This window comes from Anolis carolinensis, chromosome 1 (genome assembly GCF_035594765.1).
Source record: "Anolis carolinensis isolate JA03-04 chromosome 1, rAnoCar3.1.pri, whole genome shotgun sequence".
Classification (NCBI taxonomy): Eukaryota; Metazoa; Chordata; class Lepidosauria; order Squamata; family Dactyloidae; genus Anolis; species Anolis carolinensis.
Genome location: NC_085841.1, coordinates 114,921,689 through 114,932,154, shown reverse-complemented (window position 1 = coordinate 114,932,154; position 10,466 = coordinate 114,921,689). Strand labels below are relative to the sequence as shown.

The 10,466-nt window shown below is 38.2% G+C and overlaps 1 long non-coding RNA gene across 1 annotated transcript; it reads left to right on the top strand.

Moving 5' to 3' along the window:
- The first annotated feature begins 67 nt into the window (after positions 1-67).
- Positions 68-10,237, top strand: LOC134299112 (uncharacterized). The gene is made up of 3 exons (XR_010006246.1): positions 68-153; positions 6,332-6,467; positions 9,776-10,237. It is a non-coding gene; the product is annotated as an uncharacterized LOC134299112 (long non-coding RNA).
- Positions 10,238-10,466: the final 229 nt, after the last annotated feature.

The window sequence follows — 10,466 nt, the reverse complement described above, 5'->3', positions numbered from 1 at the left end:
CTGTCACAATCCCACCACGCAGCAGAGACTGCTCGCATGAGTGGAGTGATGTGAGTATTAGTCACCACTTCCTGAGTGACAAAAAATCAGGACCCACACACACACATACACACACACACAGAAATACATACTTATTGCTGAAGCTTCTAACTGGTAAGTGGGAATTTGGGGGACTTTCAAGGTCCATATGTATCACCTAAGTGAGACAATACATAGAGTTATGAATGCATAACTGAGAGTTGCACATTTGTGACTGTTTTGGAACTTTCAGTTGCACATTTGTAACTACCAAATAAAAATATGGCTGTGTATTAGATCTGGAAGATACAGAGATCAAAACGGATGAGACACTGAGATCATAATTCAAAATTGTTCACATATTTTCCCTTTAGTAATGGAACTGATTTAGAAATATGAGTCTGTGTAATAAGAATTGCAAATGAAGTCCATGTTTGCCATCCAATGAATAAGCACCATTTTGCTGTTAAAGTCTTCTAAGGTATCCCAAACTATTCAATATTTTTTTGTTTATTATCCTCACTGTCTATGGGTGTTTCTTCATAGACTTTTGTTGCATTAAAAAGTGTGCATATGTGTATGCGCTGTATGCTTCTCAATACAAGGAAAAGAAAGAATACACATATTTCACTATGAATCACTACAGTGGTTGCTCACTCAACTGTAACATTATTTTTCTCTAATGAGGTTAGGAAAGAAATAAGAGAAGGCTCAAAAATGCAAAAGGTCTTCTTTCCCAATTTCTTCCAAAAATAAAAGAGATCTTTGCCCTGTGTTTCACATTATAATGGAATAATCTGCAAGGTAAGATGAGGGAAATCCAAATGATCTATTTCCATAGCAAGAGGCTGACATGTGGGGATGCAGGCTCATAGAACTGAAAGACAGCATAGGAAATGCAAGGTGCATAGTTGGACGAAATAATGTACATTTACAATGAGATAACTTTCAACACTTTAAGAAGCATTCTTTCTAAATAGAGGCTCGGGGCCACACTCTTTTCACTCATAGTTTCTAATACAAGTGTGCCTTCAACCTCCTATAGCACAGCTTTTAAGACAAGTAAGAACACAATCAATGATCATCACAATGGATGCAAACAAAAGAAGGTTTCCTCTTGTGATATACAATTAAAGTCCTAATGGAGAGCAATGTTTAGAATCCATGAAATGGTAGAATTAAATGGCCCAATAATGAGAAACTTCCCTCAATTTACAATAATTTCAAGTAAAATTATTTTCTGAAAAAATGACGCCTTCCTCCCCTGGAATTCATGCTTTGTTGTGCTTTGGTGTCAACTTCAGAAGCATTATGAGGTTCAGAAATTGCTCTTTTAACTAGAGTGGTGAGGAAGGGATTAGTTTAATGACATCATCAAATGGGGTGAAATCAGCATCCTAGGACACTTTCACCCTGTTTGGGTGATGGAGAATAATGTCATGTGACTTTCTACATAGGTTATGCCCCCAACCGGGGTGAAAGCATCCATATGACCTCCCCATGTGATGCAAAAAGCGTCGTCAAGAGGGAGCTGCACTTGGGGTGACAAATTTGCCCTGCTGCTCCCTCTTTGCTCACCAGAAGTCAGGTAAAGTGGGACACTTTGCCTGACCTTTCTGATAAGGTTGCCAATACTTTAAACATGCCGGTCCTAATGGAGGGCAGATGACACTTGGGCTGTAATTCAAGCAGGGATGGGGCCATATTAGTTCACGGACTCAGTCAACAATGTATCCTGTAACTCAGGGCTTATTTTGGATTCGCATTGCCCATGGGTTGCCCAAGGTGTTTTGAGTGTTTCTATCCTTTTCTACTTCCTGTTCACAACTATCATGGTTCCATCCTTGGAATAATGGGATATATAATTTGAAGAAGCACTAAAACTCTCTAGCTAAGAATTCTAAATTCCCTTCCCTAAAGTACAGATTGCAGAACTCCACAGGATGTCGCTATGGCAGCAAAGGTGGAATCAAAGTGCTGTAATTATGGTGTTTCAAGGGGGGGGGAAGCTTTCAGTGTTTTCAATTCATAGTCAACTGCTACCTTCACAACTTTTTCATTCTCTTCTGTTCTTTCTTTAACTTTCTCTCATTCCTACTGGATCTCCTTCAGGATAAACATCTCAAAATTCAATCTCGTAATTAGAAGCATGCAAATTACAACTCAGTTTCCATTCCTGGTGGCAGACACAGCAGCCAGGATGGCCCAGGGAAAGATAACATGAGACTTGAAATCAAGGCAAGCAAATTGTAGGCACTCCAGATATTTCCACTATTAATAGGAATATATTTTCATAACCTGTTAAGATTATGATTCCAATATGGTTAAATATTAGTGCAGAGCAGTAAAAACGCAGAAGACTAGGGGTTTATGTGAGCAGAGGTAAAAAGAAAATAAACAATAAGACAAAATATCCAGCCTCCCTTTCCCTTTTAAAAGTCATGCGCATAAAATAAGCATCAGAGACATCAAATAAAATAGCAAAAATATGTTTACTCACAATCTTGTATGATGATGGTCATACAGGCAAAAACATCTTAGTTCCAAAGAAAAACAGTTCAGGAAACTACATATCTCTTAACAGACAGGAACATCAGCATGGCATGGTCAGGAGCGAAGAGAGAAGAGACAGGAAGAGGCATCTGTACATCACTTCCTGTGTGTCCCCAGAAAGGATACTCCCATTTCCCATTTCATATGCAAAACCCCCTAAATGGTGTCATCAACTCTGGAATGCAGCTTGTCAGGTTACTAAGCAACAGACATAACTAACTACATAAACCATCCCACATTGAAAATGCATGCATGATTGCTTAGATAACCCAACAACTATAGAATCCCTCACAACTGGTTATGCTGTCTGAAATTTATAGGCTATATAATCCAAAATATCTGGACTACTCATATCTTAAAAACTGAAACAAATAGTTCAGTAGAGGGGAAAATGCTTAACTCTCTTCCAGACAGCATGCCAGTCCTCCAATACTGGATGGTTTTGCAAACCTTGACTTACCAGACATGAAAAATTTTCAAGTATCCATTAACCTCCCCACCATAAGGACACAATATTTGAAAAGCATACAACATCACAGTTTTTCTTGGTCTGAATGTCATTATAGCCTTAGGTGGCTTTCTCAAGAAATGTTTGTATCCCCTTTTCTTTAAAAAATGGTCATTCTGTTAACACAAAAATGTTGGTCTGATCTCCCTTAAGCATTTTATTTCCACATTTTTAGAAACAATGCGCACAGAATTTCAAATGTTGGAAAGTCCCTATTTTTCAAGAGAACAGCCTGAATTCTTGTGTTTTATGGAGAAAATAATAATTGATCACACACATCTTTGGGGCAACAGTTCTTCATCAGAATCATAGAATCATAGACTCATAGAATAGTAGAGTTGGAAGAGACCTCATGGGCCATCCAGTCCACCCCCCTGCCAAGAAGCAGGAAATCGTATTCAAAACATACACTGGCTGGAATCCAGGGAGTAGAACACTGATATTAACAAGCCTCCTACAGAGAGACTGTTATTCAAATGAATTACTGTTCCAGTTCCACACCTCATCAATTATATTGATACTTTAAATTAAATTCACTGGACATATTGACCGAAATAGCATTCCGTATTTAGATGTTTTGGTTACTAAACTTAACAATAGACTTGTGGTCAACAATTACCTACAGATCGAAATTCAACTCTTCATGATTCCAGCTTCCATTCATCATTCTTTAAAAAAAATACCTTATTCTCAAATATTGAGAATCAGACGTGGCTGCAAACTACAACAAGATTTTGAACACAACATCAATTAAAAATCAATTTTTATCCAAGAATTATCCAGGACATCTTGTTGATAATGCCATCATCAGGGCATCCAAAGTTTCATGAACCACCCTGTTGGCAGACAAATCTGTGTCCACAGACAACAGATTGGTCTGGCCCTTGACATTAACTAATCTCTCCAGACAGGTCATTAAAACTGTGAAAAAATGTTGGCAACTTATAAGTGATATACCGGGATGTAAAAAAAAAATCAAAACCATGGTGGCACATAAAACAACACAGAACTTGAGAGACATATTGGTACACTCAAATATTGACCATGATTCTCAAATTATGAGAATTAGACCTAATTTAGTAGGAAATTTTCCTTCTCACCACTGTGCCATATGTCCGCAATTTATTCAAACTAAGGTTTTTCAGAATCTTCACACTAAGATTGTTCATCCACTGCAACATTTTACTACGTGCACCACCAAAGGCATTATTTATGTCATTATTTGTCCCTGTTCCTTGATGTATGTCAGCCAGACCAGCAGGCAAATTGAACTTCACGTAATAGAACATAAGAGTAAAATTAGGAAACAGGCCGCTGACTCAAGCCTGTATAAACATTTCAATGTTATGAACCATAGTCCTGAATCATTTCGGGTTTTAGTCTTAGAGGTAGTTGCTTCCTTTTCAAACATAGATTTATGCACTAAACCACAACAACGTGAAGCCTTCTGGATTTTTACCCTTAAAACTGTTCACCCTAAGAGTCTCAATGATTTTATTTCATTTCAGTGTTTCCTGTGAGCCCGTGTATGCCTTTTGCTAAGTTCAGATAGGTTGTTCTTATGAAAAACTTGTTACAGATGGCTGGGACATAGCTACACCTATATCCACACCAGGCCCCTTTAAATTTCTCTCTATATACAGTAGGCTCTACCTGCTTCTCCAGGGCTTGCCTAAGGAATCAAACTAGTAGCAGAGCGCCCTTGTAGAAGAACTTACATGAGTATACATGCTCCTGTCTTTGATGCTTTTACTATACTTGGTAATTTTTATCCTGTACTAGTGTTTCTAGTCACTCGTATGTATTTCCTGTAGGTCCACTTCGTGGTTGATACTTATATATTGAATTGATTTACTCAAAGAACTTGCTACATTGGAAAACTGGCTATTCTATGTTTTCTGTACTTTCACAAACTACCACCTGAGGAAGACTCTACAGAGTCGAAACCAGTCATTTAATAACTGTGGATGGTTATAAACTTTGGATTTGTTTAAAACTTTGGATTCAAAAAGGATTTACAAACTTTAACATATAGGACTGGATTTACAATCTGTGATTTACACAGTCATGTGGAACATGAACTCTGGATGTCATTGAACTCATAAACTTTGATTATAAGAGTGATGCCTTCTATGAGTATGTGTGTTTGTAACACGTTGATTATATTCTGCTTTAGGAATCTCTTGCCTTTCCTATGTAAGGAAGATTTTGGTTTAGAGACTTGTATTTTGAATCATTAAGTATATATTGAACCACTACAATCCTTTTCTGTACATTGAATGTTCTATGACCATAGCATAGATATGAAAAACTGTCTTATGGCTTATATTATTGGATTATATTTATATTTATAGTGGCCTCTTCCCCTTGTACTTCGGGGAATCCCTTATCTGCATTGTAAGAGCTGTTCAGCAGTGGAACTCTCTGCCCCGGAGTGTGGTGGAGGCTCCTTCTTTGGAGGCTTTTAAGCAGAGGCTTGATGGCCATCTGTTGGGGGTGCTTTGAATGCGATTTCCTGCTTCTTGGGAGGGGGTTGGACTGGATGGCCCATGAGGTCTCTTCCAACTCTGTGATTCTGTGATTCCAGGTAAGCCTTGAATAAGCAGATAAAAACAATTGAACCCCCTGGAAATCACTTCTAAGCCTCTTCAGAATAGCTCTAGGGATGACTTTTTTCTTTGCTAGCCTCTACTTTCTTATGGCTAGATGTATAAAACTATATTTTACAACTATGCTGGGGGGTAAAAAAAATAAAAAGGAGTTTCCCTTTCAAAGGCTTTGTTAACTGAACCATACCTGTATTCTCACTCAATTTCTCTTGGAAACTTGAAAGAAATATGCTTCCATTTTGCAATGTATTCTAGAAAAAAAGAATGATCTAACTGAGGTCTCATTAGCATGGAAATGAAGCAGTATTATTACACACATGCCATCTTCATATTTAATGGACAGCACTTGTGTAGCACACATAAGCTATATAATGGGCAGCAGTGTTCCTTCAATGGTGTGAAAAGCAGCCCTTCAGTTCCTTTGCTGTGTCCCCTCTGTAAGAACAGCTGTTGACGTTTAAGGACAGTATTCTGCTTCTCAACAATTGTTCCCACTTGAGCATTTATCTCACAGCAGAGCTGCAAAAGAGAATGATCCATTCTTCCATGCAGACCATGAAGCCATTTTAAAAGAGGTTAGCCATATGTGGCACTAAAAAGCCAATCTGCACTCTTCTTGTTTTTGTCACATCCTTTATGAAAGTGCTCAAGCAAGACAGAATCTGGACAACTCTGTGCGCACACTGTGACCGGCAACAATTATACATTCTTGTGTTAGGAACAGATTGAGAAGAACATCAGTTTCAACCTTGGGTGTGAAAGTGCATCTTTGCTAAAAGGTGAGGCCAGTCCTGTTTTCTATATCTTTGAAATACTCAGGCAAGTGGAGACATGTGTGATGGAGTCATTGTGATTCTGTCTCACACTTCAGGCTCTTTGTTCCTTAGTTTCTGTGTTACTGCTGCAGACTGACCTGTCGTGTTTATCATCCTTTGGTGACATCTCTGCAGCACATGACAGTTGTTGGGTTAAATCTCATCAAGGGAGAATGGCAATGTCTTTCACTTATATTTTAGCTTAAAAAATAACAAGATAGTCAGGGATGTCTCCCTGAATGCTTGAGAAGCAGTTATCTCATACAAAAGCTTGAAATAATGTGACTTATGTGCATGCCTCCTATCTGCTAGGCAAACTAATGGTCTACACCCCCCTTGATATATTTCTGGAGATGTCTGGTGGCAGTGATACAGGTGGGCTGGCAAATCCCTTTCATCTTTTAGTCCAAAGTCTGAAGGAGCTATCTAACATATTGGACTTCTTTGGAGGACAAGATGCTGACTCACGATAGCTCTTTTAAAGTTTGGAATCATGTTTTGAGTGGATTCACTCTCTTGCTGACATTGGAGCCACCAACGACCACAGCAAACTTCAAACTCAGACCTACCGAACAAAATTCTTAAGTCAACCCCCCATCCACAAATCCTCATGTCAGAACTAGAATGCACCCAAATTCCAGCCCATCAAAAGTAGATTGCACAAAATGAATGGTTTCCTGGGACATCACACACAATACTAGAGAGGACCCTAATTTCTCTTGTCAATTTATCACATTCTCTTTGGGGTTCCCAGCTAGCATCACACTACCTTCTAAGAACTCCCTTCACCATTCATATGGTTATCTATTTGCTGTGGCATTAGGCAACCTCTTTCATCCCACCTTTGTGCCCCCCCCCAAATCGCTATCATCATTAAAAGTGAACTTGTCACCTCATTACCATACCCACAATCTTTGCTTTCTGCTGCAATTCACACATACAGTTACATAAAGGTAACTTTCCAGGCACTTCACTCCATACTTCTGAGGAAGAAGACTTGAGTCTATGGAGGCTTATGCTGCCAAGTTCTTTCTCTCAGTTAGCCTCAAAGGGGCCGCAATGTAAGTTAACATGGGACAACCTTATTCATTTTGTGATGTAAGCCACAAAAAAAGGGCATGTAAGCAGCACTAGGCACAACATGACTTGGGGTTTGAATAATACCCTGTTTCCCCGAAAATAAGACAGGGTCTTATATTAATTTTTGCTCCCAAAGATGCACTAGGTCTTATTTTCAGGGAATGTCTTATTTTTCCATGAAGAAGAGCTCACATTTATTGTTGAACAACAAAATGAACATTTATTATATACTGTAAAGTAGTTGTCATCACAAACCAGCATAACCAGACAAACTATGAATCCTATCAAGAATTTCTTGTTACTACCATTATTTACATGTACAACAATCTATGGTACCTCTTGCAATTTAGGTTTCACAAGGTTTCCACCTTGTGATAATAATAATAATGTGATAATAATATGGTATTAATAGGATAATATAATAATGGGATATAATAACAGAATAGCATAATAATATAATAATAATAGGATAATATAATAGAATAATAGAATGGAATAGAATGATATAAAATATATTAATAGGATAATATAAAATGGAATATAATAATAATAACAGAATATGCTAATAATAATAAAATAATAATATGATAATATAGAATAATAGTATAGAATATAATGATATAAAATATATTAATAGAGTAATATAAAATGGAATTTAATAATAACAGAATAATAATACAATAATATGAAAATATAATATAATAATAATATAATAATAATATAATGATATAATAATAATAATAATAATAATAGAAAAATATAATATAATGATTTAAAATATATTAATAGGATAATATAATAATCCTATATATAATAATAGTAACAGAACATGATGATAACAATACGGCAATAGAATAATAGTATAAAATAATCAGTTTCATGGCATAGGATAGGAATAAGGATGAGAGGAGAATCCCAATGCGTCCTGTACCTTTAAGGGCAGAAGCAGCAGGACGAAAGCCCTCTTCCTTCCTTCCCTCCCACCCTCCCTTGCCCTGGCTCCAGGAGCCAATCAGAAGCTCTGGGAAGAAGGGAGCATGGCCAGCATGGCCTTGTCTCCGAAGGAAGAAACGGCAGCGCAGTAGCAGCCACGGAAGGTTTTTCAAGCCTCGGCTGGGGGACAGGCAAGGCAAGGCAGGGAGGGAGGGAGGCACAGAAAGCAAGCACTTTCCCTCCCTCCCTCCCTCCCTCCCTCCCTCCCTCCCTCCCTCCCTCCGGTGTGTGTATGAATGAGTGCTGCTTTAGCCCTGCAGCCATGCTTCCCAATGGAACTCTGCTGCAGCCTTAGTTGCTAGGTCTTACTTTCAGGGGAGGCCTTATATTTGGCAATCCCCCCAAACCCCTGCTAGGTCTTATTCTTTGGGGAGGTCTTATTTTCGGGGAAACACGGTATAATAAATCTTTTACCACCACCAAACATGTTTTCTGAAAATTTGCAGGGGCCGTTCCCTGTGCTAAATTTTCCAAAGTCACCTGCACATTCTCTGAGGATTGACACTTTTGCTCCTGATAGGGAAGAGAGAGTCTTGTTGATGCTGTAGCTTCAGACACAGGAAAGGAGATTATACCTGTGTAAGACACCAACAACATTCTGGTCTTGATTTAGTCTAAAACTGTAAAAGCAGGCTGATCTCACCATACAAAACTTGGCCACCATGAGACCTGTCTACCTCAAATGGATAGATACCATTTTCAGGGCATTCAACATTGCGGGGGCCCTTGAGACTGTGCTAATTTTATCTGGCTAAAATAAGTATCTGTGATGTGCTTTACAATACTGCCACTGATATTGATAGATACCAGCTTCAAGGTCTTTCTCAACATACTGAGGACCACACCTCATGCAGGAGAGATCTATTCAGATTATTTTTTCCATATTGCTTTTGGACCTTCAAAAGATAGATGCACAGCATGAGATCCTAGCCCCAGTCAGTTTAGCACTGCTCGGGATACAGAAATTCCCTTTTTAGAAAGTTTATATAAAAGGATACAAGGTGTGCAAGGATGCCTCCTCAATTTGTTGCACCTCAAGTACTTGCTGAGGTCATTGTGAACTTCAGCCTATACTCAGAATGGAGCTCAACATTTAAGGGTTCCTTGAAATTCCCTTAAGAATGATGTTTAACCATTCACAAAGGAAGAAAAAAGAAAACTCCAGTCTCCAAAACACTCTCCTTCTGATTTTATTATAGAACTGGATTTAGCAATGGAACACAGAGACTGCACAAAAGATCACAGCATTGTATTTGCCAGTAAGTCCTATTATAGATTATACAGCAGTGGGTCCAAAGAAGAAGAGAATGAAAAGAACTGATTTGTACCAGTGATCACCTTTCATACAGTGAAAGCTTTAAGCACACTCTTCATTTTCACAAGAAACATCACAAGACCAAGGACAAGACAGTATGTGATGGCCTTATCTTGTTCCTGTAAAAAGCCAAGCTTGCAACAGTTTGTTAATATGGCTGAAATGAGACCCAAAACTATTGTCATTGATTTGCAAGGTAACCCAACAGCATTGTTAACAACTTCAACAAAGAATGGAGCAGACTGAATGACAAACCTTGAAATCTACAGATGTGAGAGAACAAAGGGAGACAGGATTAAAGCAGTTAATGGGGAGGGGATACTTAAAAAAAAAAGCATAAAGTGTCTGACAAAGGGATGTGGGAGTTGATGGCCAGAACATATGAAATGGGAAAATAATGACTGAGAGAACATTAGACAGCTTAGTGGTGCTAGTGATCAAAGCATGGCAAAATGAACACTGATATTTTATATTCTTTCAGAGAATACACCTTAATATGAATGGTAATCATGATAACACTTAATATTACCATTTTCCGATCCTTATATTAATTTACATTCGTTCATTAGTTGTAA